Below are 20,365 nucleotides of genomic sequence, written 5' to 3'. Positions count from 1 at the left end.
ATCTTTGCCTTTTCAGTGCATGAATCAAGAGAAACTTTGGCTCAAACTGGTATGCTAAATAACAATTTTATTTTTGGCATTGTAAGCCAATGCCACCTCTGGGCATGAGAGCCAGTGGCACAGAAGGATGTTTGGGTTCTTAGCTCGACACAAGAAAAGGGACTGAAAGCATTTTGGTAAAGGAAACAAAAAGGAAGCTGGATAGTTTAAAGGAAACACACATAATGGATATGTACATATTAAGAACATTTACGTGAAAAGCTGTGTCATGCCATCTTTCTAAATTTCATCAAATGATCTGAAATTAGAAGGTGAATATTTAATGTAGATAATGTATGGAAAACAGAAAAACCATAATCCCAAAATAACAAATCATATACCAAATCTCTTCTCCTTGAATTTCAAAGGAGCTACTTCTGTCCCTATAACAGCTTGATCTTGAGCTTACAAAATGTGCTTTAGTTTTGGGGTTGGGGAAGGAGCAATATTTTTGTTACACAACATAGCACTGTTATGTTGTGTAACAAAACTAATTAAATGAGGGTGTGGACTTTTCATCATCTCAAACTAATCCCTGGTCTGCACTACGTTGGAAAATCTGTACCCCTGAGCAACGCAGTTATACTGACTGAGTTCCCAGTGTAGACAGCCCTATGTCGACGGGAAGTCTTCTCCCATTGACATAGCTACCACCTTTTGGGGAGGTGGAGTACTTAAACCAGCGGGAAGAAGCTGTGCAGTGGTGGTGCAGCTGCAGTGCTATAAGTGTAGACAAGCCTTCTGTGATGCAATTTTGGTCACGCCTGCTAATGAAAGGCCTGAAAGAAGTAGAAAAAGTTCAGAGAAAAACCTTTGGAAGATGCAGTGTGATCTACTGGATTGGAGCTCAGGGGACCTGGGTCCTATTCCTGCCTCTGCCACTGACCTGATGTGAGTCACTTCACCTCTCTCTCATCCCTTGTCTATTTAGTTTACAAGCATTTAGGGGAAAGGAACCGTCTCTTCCTATATGTGTATACAGCCCCTAGCACAATGAGACCTCAATGTGCTACTATAATAAAATAGTTAGTGACGTCTTGGGATAGTAGCAGTGTTTGTGTGTGCATGTCTGTGGTAGGGAGGAAAATGTTCCATATGAAGAGATTCAAAAGATGAGGACTATTTAATTTAGGAGGGAGAAAAATAAGAGATGTTCTAGAGATATATGAAATGGGCTAGAGAAGGTTAGATGGGCACTGTCCCTTAGCCTGTCCCATAACATAACAACATTCCATGAGATTAAAAGGTAAGAAATTCAGAAGGCATGAATGCAAATACTTCTCTACAAACATAATCAGCCTGTTGAACACACAGCTGCAGACTGTTACAAGGCAAATAGTTTAACAAGGTTTGTAAAAAGGATTAGAAATGTATTGGTCAGTTCCTATGTTCCTATCTATAGCTGTGTTAATTTTGCAATGGTTTTGCAGCATTACATCATATCACCCTATCAAAAGGGTTTATAAATAAAGGGACAACCCACTAACAAAGCTTTGGTAACAAAGCAGGGCCTGATTTCACAGTATTGCAGTGGAAACAGGTGAAAGAAAAGTTGTTTTTGTAGCTAAGGAAATGGACAAGACACAGGTGGTCTGAGATCAATTCCCAAGTCTCCCATAGACACCCTGTGTGACACTGAGCAGTATTCCTTTGCTGTATGCACTGTTATTGTAGCCATGTTGGTGTCTCTCGGACACTGAGCAAGTTATTTAGTCCCTGTGTCTCACTTCCCCATCTGTAAAATGGAGACAATAATACATCCTCTCCCCCATGCTTTGTCTGTCTTGACTAGTTAGACCATAAAGGTGAAATCCTTGCCCCGCTGAATTTGATGGGAGTTTTGTCATTAACTTCAGTTAAGCCAGGATTTCACCCAAAGCTCTAACTATGTTTATGTACAGCATCTAGTACAATGGAATGCTGAACTCAGTTGGAGCTGTCACGTGCTACTGTACTGCAAATAAGAAAGGTTAGTGTACATGGGAATTTTTTTTTATCCATTGTATAAAAGTCCCCACAAACACAAAGGACTTCAGAATATTACATTAAAAATAGCTTTTTATTTTTTGCAAGATCTCCAGCATTTTCTCTGTGCAGACTAAGGACTAACAGCTCTTCATCGTATTTACAGGAAAAAATGCACAGTGCTAACTAATCGCCACACGCCATGGGAGGAACTTCTGTTTTTAATAAAACCAATCTGGTCTAGATCAATGATAAGGGGGCATAATTTCTTCAAATGGGAAGCCAGAACTTTGAAAAGAATCATACAGTCAACATTAATCTGAGATCAGGGTCTGCAAGGGAAGCAGAAATCAGTGGGTTTGCCCTTTACATGAATAAAGGGTATTGTTCCCATCAAGGGGAAATGGTAGCAAAGTGCTTCCACCAAGGGAAGGGGGAATGTTTTGCTGAAGAGAACACAGTGCTCCTGGAGGGTGAAATGTCAATGGATTGGACTTCTTCCTGCCCTCTTCTACTATTTCTGCCCTCTCATTCTGATGTGGATCCTTTTTTGGGGCTGTCTAGATAATGGCTTCCCTCAACCGCCATAGACTACACTCTTACATCTACAGGGTCCTGGCAATTCTTCATATCTTCTCTATCCAAATGATTCCCTATGGCCCCTCTCCTGCAATTTGGTCTATGCAGGTGGCCTCATTGTGTATGCAGACACCCATTCAATGGGCCTTTGCTTGGGTGCAGCAGTTCAGCCAGGAAAAAGCTGTAGGATGAGGGCCTTGGTTTTCTTTCCCTCTGCTTCATGCCTATATTTCCCCGGGGATCTTCTGTCTATTTCCTCATGTACTGTTGCTGCAGAGACAGTGTCCATATTCTCCACTCTGAATTCCTCCCAGCTACACAATCAATCTAATTTTACTGTCCATTATTTCTGTATTAACGCATTGGTGCATAACAAATTGTTAAACAGAGGGAAAACAGAGTTGTCTTTGGACAGTATGGATCCCAAACGGAAACTGCAGGGAGAAGAAAAAGATAGCAGGTGTCTGAACAAACCAATTGTCATATTTGGACTGAAGGACAGTATTCAAATGCTAGACTAGAGCTCAGTTCATTTTAAGCAGCTGTCCAGTTGGATAGCTACTATAAACAGGGTGGCTTGTAACAAGCATATTTTTAGCTTGAAGCATTTCCAAATATTAAGGGTGAACTGAAAAAAGCAAATAGACCATCATCAGTACTGTTAACAACAATAATATCTGAGACTTATATAGTGCATTTGTTCCATAGATCTCAAAAGCATTTCATAAAGGTGGAGATGGGTTATTATCCTTATTATACAAATGAGGAAACTGAAGAACAGAGACATGACATGGTTTACCCAAACTCACATCACAAGTCTATAACGGAATCAAGAACAGGACCCAAGTCTCCTGACTCCAGACAGATGCTCATTCCACTAGATCAGAATTGCACCTCAAGAAAGAAAGAAAAACTGAAACAAGACACTGTATGAGCTTAGATTTAAAAAATCAGAGTTAGTTTCATTCTGAAATCAAAAACAAAAATAAAAATCAGAAAATCTCTTGTATTTACCAGCCAAGACCTACATGCACAGTTCTGTGCTTCCTCTGAGAAAGTCAAGGACCACATAAGTTCTTTCTTCTACTCCCTGCTACAATTTAGATATTAGTTGAGATACCAGCTCTTGTAGAGGGAACAGATCTTTGAACTCAGGTCTTGGCATACAAAAAAAGAGCGGGGTATGGGAACTGATTTTCAGATATTTAGTTTTAAATATAAAATCATCTGTAGTTTTAGTCTATGTAACCTGCACCTAGGGCCACCTCCAATAGACAGTCCCTCTCCCAACTGTAAAATATCCCCAGGGATTCCAGGACAATTTTATTCAACATTTAATTAGAGATATGCTTTGGCTAAAGCATCTGACTTCAGCTGGTCTCTTGAGTGGTCAGCTAGGACAGATTTCACGACATACATTCTGTTATAGATTTGAGATTTCAGAAGTTTACTCATTTAGTTACAAAATCTCTCAATTCACCCTTCAACTAGTGCTTAATTTGTGCTAGGACTTGCCAGGGCTGAGCCCTGGCATCTCTAGGCTTGGCAGTTCATATACCTGGCACCTCTGGGCTTGCTGCATCACTTATGATTGTAAAAAAATTGCTTAAGCCCCAGCACATAATGGCTTGAGCCCTGGCACCTCTTTCATTACAAATTAAGAACTGCCTTCAACTTCTAAGCAAGATAGTGAATGGGCGTGTGCCTTTGAGATCACTGGGGATTTTGGAGGCTCAAGGTCAAATTTTCAAAGGTGAGCACAATGACTGTGCTTGAAAAAAGGCATTCACCGCCAAGACAGTCATTTCTGAACCCATTTGAACTCAGACACACTCACATAACCATGCAGCATTCTCTCTCTCACCATACATATTTATACATATATAAAATCACACATAATATACACCTGCTTTTATTTGAAATAAAAATGTGTTCATATGAATTTACAGCCAAAAGCAAACGTTTTTGTTTTCATTTTTTTTAATGTTTATGGCCAGTTTCTCACAGCTAGCTCTAACTCTAGATGCTGTGAAAACTTTCTGTGCTTTTATAGGGTTCCAGCAGGGGGTTGTCTAAAAGAACACCAGATTTTTCCATTTCTGCTACAGATGAAACCACCAGGAGGATGAATGTGTCCACGGTGTTGGAAAAACAGACAGACAAGACATATAGCCAACCATCAAAGTTACTTTTTGGCAAAGAGTTTAGTGAACAATCAACCATTGTCATTGCAAAAACAATAAACGTTCCCCTATGAAACGGTTTCAGAGTGTTTCCTCTTCACCATTTCCTCTTCAAAAGGGTCAAGTAGAATAACATCTATCAAGAAGAGCATTTAGAAACCACCCACCTGCTCTTGCCAGCCACCATCAACTCATGGAAATGATGCTGGTGTATCTTGGGGAAGGATAACAGGTCATCTGTCTGCAGAGGAGTTTGACTGAATAAAAGAAGAAAACACTGACTGAAATTCACAATCCATTACCTTAAACTAGATCTCTAAGAGCCCCCCAAAGTCAGTAAAGATAATGGCTTTCTATTTCAATGGGTTTTGGATTAGGCCCCTCAATGAAGAGTAGTGAAAAGATACGCGTGAGTGAACCGATAGGAGAAATCTTTTGAAACGATACAGGATCTTCTTACTTTTGGAGCTTATTTCTGGAATCAAGAGTTATTATAATCAATAGATATTTTGTCTAAAAGAGATGCTATGGTTCAAACAGAAGTTATAGGCTTGATGCAGAAATTACTGGATTAGATTTTATGGCCTGAGTTATGCAAAGGATGGATTAAATTATCATAATGATTCCTTTTGGCTTTAAAATCCATTAATCTATGAATAAGAACACCCCCTGAAAATGAACAAAACATTGTTCTTTCATCCATTTATCAGTGCAGTACATTAAAAAATCAAAATATCTTCCATGGTACAAATTCCTCATTCAAATTTGTAATCTTCCCCCACGGCTCTATATCGAACATCTGTCTGGTTCTCTGACTTCGGAAACACACAAAAATATTTTAATGCATTCTGTGAAGGAGAAGCCTTCTAAGAATCTCTCTTCAAAAGATCTGTTTGTTCAGGGTGTTACTGTGTGAGGGTATGCAGTGAGCATCTGATAGTGAAAAGCAGCTGAGTGTTGATAATGTATATGACAAAATGGAAGGGACTACCAAAATCTGGATTCTTACAGCAGAGAAGTTTAATATGCAGGTCAACAAGGAGAGGAGGAAGAATCGGACATCCTGAAGGGCAAATCATGCTACAATTCTATGCAAACCACTGAGCACAAATGACAAGTACACCCAGAGACAACACTCATGTGCACAAATACTTTTTACAATCCCAGACTCTGTAAGGAACATGTAAGCATCTGAGCTTTGCATTTGCATGCATTCTAAAAATGATAGAGGACTTTTTTTCCTACAAGCTGCTATTTAATTTATTCACAAGGTCGATTTGGAAACAGTGTTCAAATGTTTTGGAAATACGTCAAGAACATCGTTTTATTTCATGGTATTGTAGTAGCATCTCATTATATTAGTCTAATAGGAATGCAATACAATGAAAAAGCTATTGTGATGGTATTGTACTAGGCTAAATAGATAGAATGTTATTACAGTACTGTAAAAAGAAAGATTTATAGGTTAGCATTTGCATTGATGAGTAAGAACAGCACATGCAGCCACATATTTGGCTATTTGGACTCCCAAGGAAACTAAGCCTTTTGTTATATTCAGAGTAATCAGGCATTTGATAGTGAACAAACCTGCTTTTGCTAGGGAAAGCAGCAGCAAGGGAGAACAGACGTGTTGACTCAGCTTCTGGACCACTTCTTCTGTCATACTCCCCAGAGGTTTTATCCTCTTTCAACAAGAGTGTCAGCATCTCTGACAGAATCGGATCCCATTGCACATCAAAAAGAGCCTCTTTTTTTTTCAGTTTGCACAAGAAAGGGGCACAATTTTAATTGCCACAGAAATGCAGCCAACTAGGAAACAAACCTACCTTGTGTGAACTGAAGAATGTTTTTGCCTTCTCCAAGATATTTCCCGCCATCACTTCAGGCATCAAGTGATAGTGGAGAGGGCTTTTGGTTTTGTTTTCCCTCGGTTCCCCAGCTATATACATTTGCCAACTCTGAGCAGCCATCAGTAGGGCACTCCCCAAAAAATAATATTTAAAAACAACCTCAGATTTCCCTCCCTGGGTATGTATGAATCAAATCTGTCAGGATGCTATTTAAAGGAAAATAGCACTGAGTATTGCAATATAGTTAAGTAAACAAATGTGTACTAGATAAGAAAAAATTCTGAGTGTCAGATACTCCTCTAGTTGTGCAGCCTTAAATGGAGCTATGTTTGATTTACACCAGTTATCTGGCCCTTTATCATTAATGTAAATGGTAATGCCATTTGTTGTTAAATATCAGGAACTCTTTTGCTCTCCCAATCCCCATGATTATTTCTGGTGTCTCTCAGAAAGGGCCAACATTTTAGTGATACCTGTTCCCAGCAGGAATTCCAGTCTGCTAATGATGTAGTTTAAACCTCAAGAACTAGTGCTCCGCTATGGGAAAAGGCCCTGATTCAAAGCCCATGGAGATTAATGAGGGTCTTTCCATTGACTTCCAGGGGATTCAGATCATTCCTAAAAGAGAAAAATTCAAAAATGCCTGAGATTAGGTTCCCAATTCCCACCGAATGTGAATGTAAGTTAGGTACACAGCTCCCTTAGGCACCTTTAAAATCCCACACAACATGACAAATTTCAAATGTCCTGTGAGATAAATTCTAGGGTGGAATTTTCAAATGTGGAACTAACTGCAGTCACTGGGAGTTTTAACCTTGACTTCATTGGGAGCAGAGAGAAGCCAATGCTAGGGGCTTTTGAAACTCTCACCCTAATGTTTGTTTGGTAACTGAATAGGTCAGTCTGAAAGGTCGATGTTTAGATCAGTCGTTCTCAAACTAGGGCCGCCACTTGTTCAGGGAAAGCCACTGGCAGGCCGGGCCGGTTTGTTTACCAGCCACATCTGCAAGTTCGGCCTATTGTGGCTCCCACTGGCTGCAGTTCGCCGCTCCAGGCCAATGGGGGCTGCAGGAAGCGGCGTGGGCCGAGGGACATGCTGGCCACCCTTCCTGCAGCCCCCATTGGCCTAGAGGTCAGTGGGAGCCATGATCGGCCGAACCTGAGGACACAGCAGGTAAACAAACCAGCCCGGCCTGCCAGGGGCTTTCCCTGAACAAGCAGTGGCCCTAGTTTGAGAACCACTGGTTTAGATAACATTATACTGAACAGACCTCCTAGCCTGACCAAGGGTCCAATCCTGTGAGGTGCTGAGCATTTCTTATGAGGTACTGACTGGTGCCTTCTAGGAAGTTGAAGGCACAGCAGCTTGCAGAGCTGCTCCAGACTAAAAAGCAAGTCCAGTCTTCAATAGGCGTGGCTAAATATTACTGTCATTTTGTAAATAGTTTCACTGACATTGTATCTGTTATCACAGACTTACAAAAAAAAATAGTGTGGACAGAAGCCTGTCAGAAAGGTTTTGATGAGCTAAAGAAAATTCTGGCAGGGAAGCCTGTTTTGGCCAGTTCAGATTTTGACAAAATGTTTGAACTGTGTACTGATGCATTGGACACAGGGTCTAGAAGCAATACTGATTCAAACAGGGGAAAGTAACAAGAAACATCCCGTTGCCTTCTTAAGCAAAACACTGACACCCACTGAACAGAACTCTTCTGTCATAGAAAAAGAATGTTACACAATTGTGTGGGCAATCAAGCTGTTACCTTATCTATTAAACAGAAAATGTAGGATCCTGACAGACCACTTGGCATGGGTATGGCTGCACAGGACAAAAGGTAACAACTTCAAACTGCTATGCTGGAACATCATTCTCCAAGAATATGACATAGAAATGTTACTTGTTAATGGTAGAGAAAATGTAGTGGCAGATGCATTGTCCAGGTAACAGTTCTGAACCAACTCTAAGCCTACAGGTTAGAATAGTGGCTGACCCTACAGCATCACTGTAAGAGGGGAAGAGTGTTCTTCGATAATAAACTTGTTCTTGTTTTCAGTACACAAAGTGGCAATCCTGAGTTGTATGTTACAAGCTGGTGTGTCCTGTTCCTTTGGGAACAGCAGACCTGGTAAATCTGTGAGTGTTTAGTGGACTAGGGGCTGGACACTTCAGGAAAAGCTCTGAGGACTTGGGGTTGGTGTGTGCCTATTGCTACCGATACGGCAAGAAAGCAAGGCCTACAGAAGTCTAGAAGACGGTGCTTGTGCTGCCAGAGTCTGGTGGTTTCAGGGTGTTGATCCACAGCAGGCAGAGACAAGCTCTGCTTCACGCTAAGGGCAGGTGAGCTGCTGCACAACTCTGGGTACCCCTGGGGAGTGTCACAATGTTTGGATAGAGGATGGCCTGAAAGGGCGATGTTTAGACAACATTGTACTGAACAGACCTTCTACTTGGCCAAGGGTCCAATCCTGTGAGGTGTAGAGCTCTTCCTGTGAGGTATTGACTATGCCCTTGTGGAAGTTGAAGGCACTGAGCAGCCTGCAGGAGGTATCAGCACCTCACAAGAACAGATAGTTTAAGAAGGCATTCTCCTTCCTATAGTGACTGTAGGTACAGCCCACGCCACACCAGCTTTATCCATTAACATAATGCTTGCCTTCTTCACAGGAGGTAGAGAAGCCCAATTCATTATTACTCATAGGAATCACAATTTCTTCCCTGCTTCTTCCTAGTTCTTGGGAGGGGAAATAATTCATTCCAACCTTTGTATAGGGTGCAGGTTACTTCCTTCACTCATGCCCAAAGGCCGCTCTAGCTATAGGCAAACAAAGGCATGTCTACACGTACAGCGCTGCAGTGGCGCATCGATATAGCTGAGCCGCTGCAGCGTGTCTGGTGAAGAAGCTCTACACCGACCACAGAGGGATCTCCTGTCAGTATAGCACTGTCCACACCAGTGCTTATGTCGGTGTAATTTATGTCGCTCAGGAGAGGTGGTTCATTCACACATATGAGCTACATAAGTCATCCCAACATAAACTGTAGCGTAGACATAGTCCAAGGCAACTGCCTAGGATGCAGATTTCTGGAAGAATTGATTTTACATGGTACCACAGGCCAGTCTATGGGGGTGTGAACTGCAGAGCCCTTGAATGTGTAGTTCTCCAACTGCCCTGTGGAGATCCTGCTGGCACAAATGACATTGATGTAATCTGCTCAGGTCAGGCAGGCCGCAGGGCAGCCTCGTTCAGAGACACCCCTGTGCACATGCACTGCAGGGGTGCCTGCTTTGATGGCAGGAAGCAGCAGTGGAGAGGAGCCTCCCATCTTGCTGGGCTTGGCAGGTAAGAAGTGGTGGGGGGGCTGGGCACTTGGTACTACCTACTCCCAACAGGGGTTTGCCTGGGGGAGGAGGTGAGGGTGAACCAAGAGCATCCCTGCCTCCCCATCTCCCATAGGCAACCAACTCCCTCCCCACTGCCTCCCACACAATCACCCTGCCTCCACAGGTACCCAGGCTACCCCAGCTCACCAAGAGATGCCAAATACACCCCTGCCTCCCACACAATCCTCACTGCCTCCCACAGGCACCCAGCCCCTGCTTCCCACACAACCACCCTGCTTCCTGCAGGAGCCCACTACCCATAAGCCCCCTGTATTGTCCAAATCACCACCAACCCCCTGCCTCTCACTCTCTCCAGCACTGCCAATTTAGCTGGCTGGGCTATCACTCTCCTGCAGTGGGAGTAACATGAGAACATAAGAACGGCCATATTGGGTCAGACCAAAGGTCCATCTATCCCAGTATCCTGTCTTCAGACAGTGGCCAATGCCAGGTGCCCCCGAGGGAATGACCTGAACAGGTAATCATCAAGTGATCCATTTCCGGTCGCTCATTCCCAGCTTCTGGCAAACAGAGGCTAGGGACACCATCCCTGCCCAACCTGGCTAATAGCAATTGATGGACCTATCCTCCATAAATTTATCTAGCTCTTTTTTTAACTTGGTTATAGTCTTGGCCTTCACAACATCCTCTGGCAAGGAGTTACACGGGTTGACTGTGCATTGTCACACCAGTCATGATTTTATAGACCTCTATCATATCTCCTCTTAGTTGTCTCTTTTCCCAGCTGAAAAGTCCCAGTCTTATTAATCTCTCCTCATACGGAAGCCGTTCCATACCCCTAATCATTTCTGTTGCCCTTTTCTGAAACTTTTCCAATTCCAATATATCTTTTTTTGAGATGGGGCGACCACATCTGCACACAATATTCAAGATGTATTCAGGAAGGCAGGGGCTAGATGATCTCCTGAGGTCCCTTCTAACATGGGAGACACACAGGTATCAGGTTTTATTCCCCTTCATGGCTGCCTTGTTCATTTATTACAGGAGCAAGTGCAAAAGTGTAAACAGAAATGCTGTCATTGGTTCTCCAGCTGTTTTTATTGGTAGAACCATTGGTATGCCATGCTCTGAAGAGCCTATTGCTATTGCCAGCTGCCAAGGAACAAAATCCTGGCCCCATTGATGTTAATGGCAAAACTCCCATGGACTTCAATAGGGTAAGGATTTCACCCTAGGTACCTTAAAAATGCCAGCCAAGCTTGTTATGAAGTAAAACATGCTAAGGGAGCCATGATACTGAGATAATATAATAATAATAAAATCTAAAGAAATAAAAATTAATGCCCTTCCCCAAGAAGCATTTTTACCCCAAAAAGAGAGACGAGCAGAGACTCTAGGAAGTCCACTAGGGACTTTATTATAGCTGTTGATTTTATGTGGAATGCGTGCACTCAGATATTATGGTGACAGGCAACAGAATAAACCCAGTGAGAGAGAGAGAGAGAGAGAGGTGTCCTGTCTAACACTAAAACTCAGAGAGCTTCATATCTCAGAACAAGGACCTTCCCCTCTCCAAGAAAATTACAGCTATCCTGTGGGATGCTGCTACATGACTTTTCCCCTCACTGTTGATGATATTATTACATCAACAAGCAAGTTAGTTGTTCCAGTTTCTCTGTAATAAGACTATATCCTTATTGGACAACCTCTGGTTCTAAGACATCACCCCAAGGAACCTCCAGACATATCAACAATAATACTATTTTATATTTTTTAATAAACCACCTTTATTTAGTCATTAGCTTTTATCAGTCTCTTATGTGGTCACTTTAGACAGGTTTCATCACATTTTAAGTAACCCAAAGAGACAAGTTTAAAACAAGTTAAAGAGACTCACCATGCCCCCCCCCCCCCCCCGATTGCACTACACAAGTTTTATTAATTTCATACCTTTACCTGGACCCCTGGATTACAGATTGCTCCAAGGTCAACGATTCACTGAAGTCTAAACTGGAGAATTATTAAGAAATAGATGGCTGCTAAAACAGATAGCAGATCAGAGTTGGGAGTTTAAACACCCAGCTCTTATGAGTGTTCATGAGAGAAGTGCAGATATTTACCTGCATTCAGCAACAAAAATATATGCCTATTTAGATGCTAATTTCCTTTTTTCAGTATAAATTAAACAAATTCATAGTAAATCCATATATTTCAATTAACTCGATATAGGAGTCTATGATACATTCTAAAATGCCTAGATCTTGGTGTTTCCTAATACAGATAAACTTTAAGGCAGTGAGTGTTGCCTGATGTTGGGCAAATGAGACTGAGAGTTAGGATTCCTGTATCCTGTTTCCAGTTTTTCCACTAATTCATTATGTGATATTGGTCAAATCACATAAGGACAGTTTCTGATACTATTACAATGACCCTACTCCACAAATAGTACCACTCATACTAATGGGACTGCTTGCAGAGTAAGATGCTATTCATTTTGAGTTAAGAGAATTACACTCTGGCCCTAAATGTCCGTGGGACAAATTTGCAGGTGATTTTTGTGCAAATTGGTATAAATATACATATTTTTCCAGGCTGTTCATCATGTAAGTCACACTAGCTTAGACTCTCTTAGGACTAGATTTTAGGGCTGCCGATTAATCGCAGTTAACTCATACGATTAACTCAAAAAAATTAATCAAGATTAATTGCAGTTTTAATCACACTGTTAAAAACAATAGAATACCAACTGAAATGTGTTACAAATTTGTGGATGTTTTTCTATATTTTCAAATATATTGATTTCAATTACAACACAGAATACAAAGTGTACAGTGCTCACTTTATATTATTTTTATTACAAATATTTGCACTGTAAAAATGATAAACAAAAGAAATGGTATTTTTCAATTCACCTCATATAAGTACTGTAGTGCAATCTCTTTATCGTGAAAGTGCAACTTACAAATGTGGACTTTTTTTGGTTACATAACTGCACTCAAAAACAAAACAATGTACAACTTTAGAGCCTACAAGTCCACTCAGTCCTACTTCTTGTTCAGCCAATCACTCAGACAAACAAATTTGTTTACATTTGCAGGAGATAATGCTGCCCTCTTCTTATTTACAATGTCACCTGAAAGTGAGAACAGGCGTTCGCATGGCTTTTTTGTAGCCGGCATTACAAGGTATTTACATGCCACATATGCTAAACATTCATATGCCCCTTTCATGCTTTGGCCACCATTCCAGAGGGCATGATTCCATGCTGATGATGTTCATTTAAAAAAGCACTACAGTACTTGTATTCGGTGAATTGAAAAATACTATTTATTTTGTTTTTTACAGTGTAAATATTTGTAATCAAAAATAAATGTAAAGTGAGCACTCTACACTTTGTATTGTGTGTTGTAATTGAAATCAGTATATTTGAAAATGTAGAAAACATCCAAAAATATTTAAATAAATGGTATTCTATTATCAGCCCAATTAATCACACAATTAATCATGATTAATTTTTTTAATCACTTGACAGCCCACCTAGATTCTAATATCAATACTCCCAGGTAAATATGAGGTAAATCTACTAGTTTCATATTTAAATTAGTGAAACTGAGAGCAGAAGTCTTCCCCTTATGTCTATTTCCTAACTTCTACATCTTTACACTTCCTTCTGCCTTGTCCCTGTATGTCTTGGTTCAGTAATCTGCAAAACTTATGTAAGAATCCATACTGTACTTACAGGTATACAGTATAATAATTAACCAGCTGTGAATATGGTTTGAGACACTCAAATAAAAATCTGTGGGCCCAATCCAGAAAAGAACTTCACCACATGCTTAACTTTAAGCATGTGCAGAAGTGCTTCATTGGACCAGAGTCTTAGATCTCAGTATCATTATTATTCTATCTTCCATACCAATTGATTTATGTATTCAGTTGTTTCTGTGTAAACAGTTAGAAATCTTTTATGATTTCACTCAGATTTCCTGGAATGAATTTATGATTTAAAGTGAAACTCACAGATTCAAGCCAAACACATTAACAGAAAAAAAAAAAAAGGGGGGGGGGGGAATAAAACCATGAACAAATGTCCCTCTTTTTAAGTGTATTGACTGGGTGGCTAAAAATGCGTCAACTGAGTTCCCAACATTTGTGTTGGTTCTACTCATTCAGTTCTGCCCATTTAATAAAGAAAAAAAATAGTGTGTGAGAAATTGGAGCTAAGACACAGAACTACCAATCTCGGTTTTCTTTTTGTTAGCAATAATATGAACAATGAAAGAAATCCAGTAACCTAGGGTGTTTCTAAATATGAGAGGTCTTTCATTTATTCTTACCCACATGGAAAGGCATTTTTGTTTAATTAAAAGTGCAAAAGGTTGACTGTTTACACAAAAGACAAAACACTACAGTCCTTACACAGGTAACTTCAAGGATAAAACCTGGCCACCTACTAAATATATACATAAATTCTTACGTGACCAAAAAAAAAAAAAAGGATTATTGGATTGTATGGCAATGTGCACACACAAACACGCACCCCTGCTTATCAAGGCCATAAGAAAGAAAATGAGAGCAAGTATCTAGTAGGTGAGTTTCGAAGAACAGGGTGTTCTTAGTCCAATTGGAAATAATTACAGTACTCTAAAAAGAGGGAAGATAATTTAGTGCCATTTCAACTGACTAAAGTGGTTGGATTAACTGCTGACATGAAGTAAAGTGGGAGATTTTTGCAGAGGGAAAGATAAAGTTCTAGTAGCATATAAACTTTATAATTACCAATACAAAACCTTTTTGTGCTGGTAAGTTCAAATAAAGGCAGTTACAACAGCAAGCATATGAGTCTTGAAGCAACCACCTGCTCAGAATAAACTAGTTTATTACTGACCAATTAGCATTAGTTTTCCTGTGCAGACCAGAGTGTTGTTATACTGTTCTGTAAAATGAAAAATTAAGTCAAAAGAGGTGTATTATTTTACAAGTGCTACATATGTGTACTCTCCCTTCAGTTTTCCTCAATACAAAGCTATGATCAGAAAAACTTGATATCTGTCTATATAAAATAATCCAAGAAAGAGATACGGTCTAGTGGATTGAACACAGAAATAGGGACCAAAAATTCCTGGCTCCACATTTCCAATTACGCAGAAGAAAAAACTATAATAAATAATAATCTTTGATTGGAGAAACAGATTTGGGAAGCAATGTGGTCTAGATAGGTTACAGGACTGGGAGTCAGAAGACCTGGGCTCTATCCAGTCTTAGCTACTGACTAACTCGCTGTGAGATGTTGGGCAAATTACTTCATCTCTCTGTGCTTCTCTTTCCCCTCCCACCTTTTGCCTGCCTTATCTATTTAGCATGTAAGCTCTCTGGGACAGGGACTGTCCTTAACTATGTGTATATGTAGTGCCTAGTGCAATGGAGCCCTGTTATCTCTCGCTAATGCTATTCTCTATTTATGGTGTTCTGAAACCCATACTTTTCATACTTCAGAGACTTAGTCTGCCCTCATTCAGAACATTTGATGACACCACCTCCTTTCCACTTTCTTCATCACCTTCACAGGCTTCTTATCCATCTCCAAATTTAACTTAAAACTGTCCCCCAGCCATTCATATCTCTGGATGAATTTGCTCTATCCTGTCTCTGTTTCCATACCTATGAGTTCAATCACTCACTGAATTCCTCCATTGTTGGACTCCCCTCTGGCCCCTGGCTGTAATGGGACACAATTGGGGCATGGTATTTCACTTGCACTACCATATGCTGGAAATTCCCTCTTCCTCTGAGTTACTGAATCACTTTCCCTCTTAATCTCACTTTAGAACCTTCCTTTGCTCTGTACTCCCAATCTTGTTGTGAAAATGAGAGGTTCATATATATGTATAAAAATGTTTAGCATTACTTTGTAAAATTGAGTTCGTATTTTTACTAGGGATTGTGATGTGCACTATACAGATGACTTTTTGTCCATGTATTGGTAGCTGTGATCAGGTTAACAAATTTTAAAGCTATCGTATTTGCAAATATATGGGTGGCGAAGGAAATGTTTCTCCATTTAGAGGCAAAGCCAACTCTCCACGTATGATTTGGACACTGCTTTACACACCATATGTCATTGCATAAGTCCCTGGAAAATCTGGGCAGTATCAAAGATATCCAAAGTTGCCATTTTACTCAAGGATATTAACTTCCAGGTTGATTTAGTAAATTTGAAATGCCTTCTGGGAGAGGAACGGAGAGAAACCAGCCAGCCATTCTAGTACAGTCTTAATGGCATACACTGAGAAGATACAGATGATCAGTTCTTGGATAGATACAATGTATCAAAACTATCCAGTTTCCCCTCAGTTTTCCAATCCAAGAAAGCTATTTGGAGCAGGGATTGAAGACAGTTTGGCACAAGCAGTCAATGATTGGCCAGACTTCAGGTCTACTCTCTCCAACCCCCGAGTATTTTTAATTGGAAAGAAACATTAGAAATCCACAGTCTGACGGTTAGATGGCTCCAGCTTTCAGTTTCTGGGTCAACAACACTTGATCAAGGTAACGTGTATCATCCTCACAAATGGGCTTTCTTGTTCAGCTGCATATACTGCCGAAGGAGATGCTGAGCTGTTTGAGGAGGTCCTTTGAACAATAAAGCCTGGAGATTTTATTGGATTATGGGTATAAAAAGTTAGAGCTTCTTTCCTCAGAGGAGCTAACAAACAACAAAGGAACCCTGAACTGGGTCATATTTTTTTCCTCTTTTTTTTTCTTCACCAATAGAAGGCTTGGTCCTTCAAGGTGCTGAGCAACCTCAACTCAAATGGAAATCAGTGCGTGTTCGGGGTGATCAAAATCTCATAAGAGGCTCTTGGCACTTCACTGGTTCGAGTCCAGTCCAGGAAGAAGATTAAGAGAAGACCATCTACCAGGATGTGAAGAAACAGCACCTCTGATGGTGCAGTACTAATTTAAGAGAAAGATTCTGGCTAAAGGAAGAAGGTCATGAATAAAATAATAGTAGAACGAGTGCATAATATAGGTTAGAGGCCTTAAAAAGGACAGCTACTTGTGGAAAGTCTTTCAAATTTACTTCTCAGGTGCTTGTGTCCTGCCTGTTCTGCCATCTATGAACCATCTGTTCATGATCTGAGATGTCTATTCTATCCAGAAGTTCTGAATAATTTGTGCCATAATGATTTGGAGACTAACTGCAATAATGAGCCATAATCTTTTATTTCAAACCCTCATTGCAGGGAAGGTTCTTATGCCTTTAATTTTATTAATTTATTTTCCTCTTTGCCTTTGGGTTGAAGCTGAAAGGAGTTGGGCACTTCAGAGAGATTTTAGTGGAGATTTACAATGCCATATCATCTTCCTATTGTTGGTGGTTGCTCAATGGATGAGAAATACAGAAGCAATCCTAGCCTTTCTGACAGGGGCTGGGGAAGGGTCTGAAAGAAGCTGTATCAGAAATATCCACTGAGCCTCTGTGGTGCTCCCTGGGGATACCCAGGGTTGAGAGGCACCTCACTACTACCTGCCCTTAGTGAGAGAGAGTCTTGTCTATGCCTGCCAGGGATCAGCTCAATGATAACCTCAGCCAAAGGCAGCACAAGTACTCCTCTCTCAGCCTGCACCGACTCTGCTAGCCCTCATGTAGGTTAGTGATAGATACAGTCCATCCATGAGTCCTCCAAGCATCCCCCTGCAATGTCCAGCCCCTTATCCACTGGACATTCACAGAATTACCAGACCTGCTCTTCTCAAAGGAACCAAGGAATACACCACAACTTACTGATTACACCTTAGATCCCAGCTCTGCTTAACTAAAGCACTTAGATATGTTTTTAGTGAGAACAAGAATAAGTTTATTTAACAAAGAACAGAGATTCAAATAATAGCAAGTAGGAATAATGGAAACCAAGGATTTCCATAAAATAAAATCTTAACACACATTCTAGAGCTTAAAATGTAACTAACAAGATACTTCCTTGTCTAATTATGTACTGCTTACCCAAAAAAGCAACAGAGAGTCCTGTGGCACCTTTAAGACTAACAGATGTATTGGAGCATAAGCTTTCGTGGGTGAATGCATGCATGCATCCGACGAAGTGGACATTCACCCACAAAAGCTTATGCTCCAATACATCTGTTAGTCTTAAAGGTGCCACAGGACTCTCTGTTGCTTTTTACAGATCTAGACTAACATGGCTACCCCTCTGATACTGCTTACCCAAAGTCCATCTCATAGCATTTTTCAACCAGGAGGGCTGAGGTCCTCCTTTCATGAGACCAAGACCACTGCCAGTTTGTCTCCCCCAGATGAAAGATGTCAGTGTGTCTTTCTGCACCCCTAGATATATTAGACCAGTCCTTTGTTCTTTACCTGTAAACAGGGTTCCCTTCCCTGATGTTCATCTCTTCCTATTAGTTTCTTCCCCTGAAGCCCCCACAATCTCTTCATTAGGATTTGTCTTAGTTTGTAAACTGATTTCCATTGTAGGACACACAGTACACAATGATCTGCTAGGGAGATAAGTGTCTCCCATCTCCTGTCTGGTGGAACCAGTCTTAAGGTTAAGGTAATGCTACCTCTGGGTGTTCTGCATTTAATTACAAGGTCTTATGAACATAATTTCCAGTATACATACGTATCTATTTACATATTAAACACACATACATTTTGCAAAGATTATGATGATCAGTTTGACACAGGCTTGCAGAAGAAACCTCAAATGATACTTTTTGGTGAACTAGAATGTAAATACCAGACCCATGGGATCCCTGTAGCCCTTATACAGCCCTGTGACTCTGCCAGTTGGCATCAAGGGGTCCTTGGGTCATACTTCCTCCCTAGCAGCAGATAACAGTAATTTGAGGTATCATAATACAAGATAACTGCGGGGGTGGGGAGGAAGGGAGAGATTGTGTTCAAAATTACTTCTGTTTTAGTTTTTACAATTCAGTCTAGCCTAAAATTATTCTTACACCTATCTTAATGAGAGAAAAAGGATGTATGTGTGGGGGAGGAGGGATGAAAAAATAGGATAACTGTGGGGATCTAGAAGTTGTAGTGTGTTCAATTAATCAGAGTCTTCAGTTGTGAAAAAAAAAAGAAAAAACAGTCTGTGAACATATTTAAAAACTGCTAATGAAATATCACTACTGTATCCTATGGAGTCTCTTTGAGATGCTCAATGAAATACTTCAATTACAAAGTAACAATTTCTATTGTTAGGAGTTGCCACTATTCTCTTTTTATTGATGTCATAAAGAAAGTATTTATGAGATGAGGTTATTAAGATCAATAGTATAAATGGAACACCTAATTCTATCTTTTTTAGGCCAGCACAAAGAATTCCTCCAGTGGAATCTGTGAGAATAAAACGTGACTGGATACTGTCATTTAACCCTAATCCAAATGCAAAGAGCTCACCCTATTAACAATGAGTCATTTTTTACATGTTTCTCAGCTCTAAAACTATCTTGTCCCTAAGTAGCCTTTATGAAACGTACAGATTTGAATTCATTGCAGGATGGGATTTTCCACATTTATGTGTAGTACTGAAGCTCTATTTTAAAATAAGAAATAAAGAAGAAGGTACAGGTCTTTTTTATTTCAAAATCCATTTAGTGAAGTGTTTTTAAACTTTACTAGTTTTGTGTTATGAAAAATTTCTACATGCAAGGAAAAGAAATTATGGACTTTACAGACGATACTTTAAGACAACCCTGTTCTTCCACTGAATAGTCTCAGTTCCTAAAAAGCTACTTTATGGACTGGATTAACCAATCTGATAATGAATACATGGATTTTTGTTTTCGTTTTCATTTCCCCTTCCCCCACCACACACACAACAATAGAGAATGCTCTTGGGCCAAGCACTCACAAATAGCTCCCGTGATTCGGTCCTTGTTTGTCTTTTGCAATTGTAATAAATAGCTCCATCAATCATTATTAATCTAGCTCATGTTTAAATAATATCACAGTCTATCTTAGTGGTCACCATTAAAAAGATAATATTTAACAACAATTTACCACACTATAGTATCTGACGTACAGCATTTAAGGTTCAGTTTTGCAAACCCTGTTTCACCTGAATAAGAAAGTAAGGGTTTGCAGGGTCAAGCCCCCATTTTTTCCTAAAATTTCCCTTAATCTAAGGGAAAATACTGCAGATCCTCAAGACCTAATCCTGCAGGGCTATGAGCACCTCCTGAGAAATACCAAGTCCTCTTCTCTCCCAATAGGGACAGGAAATTGAGAGAGCTCAGCACCTCAGATGATTGAACAGACTAGGGGTGTGCAGCTCCACACTGACTGTTGTCAAAGAATGTGTGTATGCAGATAAAATAGACTTTCAAAACAAAAGAGTAGACATTGCTGCACCTCAACACCAGCAATAGTTAC

General features: G+C 40.3%; 1 long non-coding RNA gene across 1 annotated transcript in view; it reads right to left on the bottom strand.

Moving 5' to 3' along the window:
- Positions 1–4,836: 4,836 nt before the first annotated feature.
- The window catches only part of LOC117876120, an 80,507-nt gene continuing 64,978 nt past the window's right edge, over positions 4,837–20,365 (bottom strand). The window contains exon 3 of the long non-coding RNA XR_004645426.1: positions 4,837–5,023. This is a non-coding gene — a long non-coding RNA (uncharacterized LOC117876120). The remainder of the gene's footprint in view (positions 5,024–20,365) is intronic.

The sequence above is a fragment of the Trachemys scripta genome, chromosome 4 (genome assembly GCF_013100865.1).
Source record: "Trachemys scripta elegans isolate TJP31775 chromosome 4, CAS_Tse_1.0, whole genome shotgun sequence".
Taxonomy (NCBI): Eukaryota; Metazoa; Chordata; order Testudines; family Emydidae; genus Trachemys; species Trachemys scripta.
The sequence above is the reverse complement of the archived record's forward strand: the minus strand, read 5'-3'. Positions and strand labels throughout refer to the sequence as shown.